Genomic DNA, 1,958 nt, shown 5'->3' with positions numbered 1-1,958 from the left:
AAGAGAGTCACACAATATTTTTGGCTTATCAGTGCATATAAAAGTTATATTTACACCGTACTGAGTCTGTTAAGTATGCAATAGCATTATGTCCAATAAAACAATGTACATACCTTAATTAAAAAATATTACATTGCTAAAAAATGCTAACAATCATCTGAGCTTTCAGTGAGTTGCAATCTTTTTGCTAGTGGAGGGTCTTGCCTCAATGTGAATGGCTGATGACTGATCGGTGTGGTGGTTGCTGAAGGTTGATGTGACTGTGGAAATTTCTTAAAATAAGACAACAATGAAGTTTCACATATTGGTTGACTCTTTTTTTCGTGAACGATTTCTCTGTAGCATGGGATGATCTTTAATAGCATTTTCCCCCACAGAAGTTCTTTAAAAATTGGAGTCAATCCTCTCAAACTTTTCCACTGCGTTATCAACTGAGTGTATGTAGTATTCTAAAGCCTTCGTTGTCCTCTCAACAATGTTCACAGCATCTTCACTAGGAATACATTCCATCCCAAGAAATCACTTTCTTTGCTCCTCCATGACAGCCCACTCCTCATCCCTAAGTTTTATCATGAGGTTGTAGCAATTCATTCCCATTTTCAGGCTCCACTTCTAAATCTAGTCCTCTTGCCATTTTCTCCACAACTGCACTTACTTCCTCCAGTGAAGTCTTGAACTCCTCAAAGTCATCCTCGCTAACTATGAAAGTCCTATGTTGGCATCTTCTTCCAACTTAAGGGTGTTTTGTCCGTGTTGAATATCTGTTGCTTAGTGTAGCCACTTTCACCAATTATCTTAGCTAGATCTTCTGGATAACTTGTTGTAGCTTTTATATCATCACTTGCTTCACCTTGCACTTTTATATTATGGAGATGGCTTCTTCTTTACAACTCGTGAACCAACTTCTGCTTCCTTCAAACTTTTCTTCTGAAGCTTCCTCACCTCTCTTGGCTTTCATAGAGTTGATAAGGGTTAGGGCCTTGCTCTGGATTAGGCTTTGGTTTAAGGAAATGGTATGGCTGGTTCGATCATCTATCTAGAGCACTAAAACTTTCTCCATATCAGCAAGAAGGCTATTTTGGTTTCTTGTCATTCATGTTTCCACCAGAGTGGCAATTTTAACTTCCTTTGAGAAGTCTGCATTCACAAATTGGTTATTTGGTGCAAGAGTCCTAGGTTTCTGCTTGTCTTGGCTTTTGACATGCATTCCTCACTAAGCTCAATCATTTCTAGGTTTTGATTTAAAGTGAGAGAGGTGAAACTCTTCCTTTCACTTGAACACTTAGAGGACGTTGTAGGATTATTAATTGGCTTAATTTCAATATGATTTTGTCTCAAGAAATGGGAAGACCTGAGGAAAGGGAGTGGGATAGGGACATGATCAGTCAATGGAGCATTAGAACACACACATTTATAGATTATATTTGCCATCTACATGGGTAAAGTTCATGGTGCCCCAAAACAATTACAATAGTAACATCAGAAAACACTGACCACAGATCAACATAATAGATATAATAATAATGAAAAAATTTGAAGTATTGTGATAAATAACAAAATGTGACACAGAGACATGAAGTGAGCACATGGGAAAGTGAGCTATTGGGAAAATGTCACCAATAGACTTTCTTGAAGCAGGATTGCCACAAACCTTCAATTTATAAACAATGCAATATCTGCTAAGCACAATGAAGTGAAGTGCAATTAAATGAGTGCAATGAAGTACAATTAAATGAGATATGCCTATATTTATCTACATAATTGTAGTTTTCCAAGCTCTTCATTTCTTAGTATAAATCCAATTTTGCCTATGCTTAAATTTCTTTTGACATTTATTGTAGCATAGATCTTCTGATAATGAATTCTTTCAGCTTCAGTATGTGTGAAAAGTTTTGCTTAGTCTTTCTTTTTTGAAAGATATTTTTACCAAGCAAAGAATCATAGCTTGATTTTTTCTT

Source organism: Propithecus coquereli, unplaced genomic scaffold (assembly GCF_000956105.1).
Source record: "Propithecus coquereli isolate 6110/MARCELLA unplaced genomic scaffold, Pcoq_1.0 Scaffold550, whole genome shotgun sequence".
Classification (NCBI taxonomy): Eukaryota; Metazoa; Chordata; class Mammalia; order Primates; family Indriidae; genus Propithecus; species Propithecus coquereli.
Note: the sequence above shows the minus strand (reverse complement) of the source record.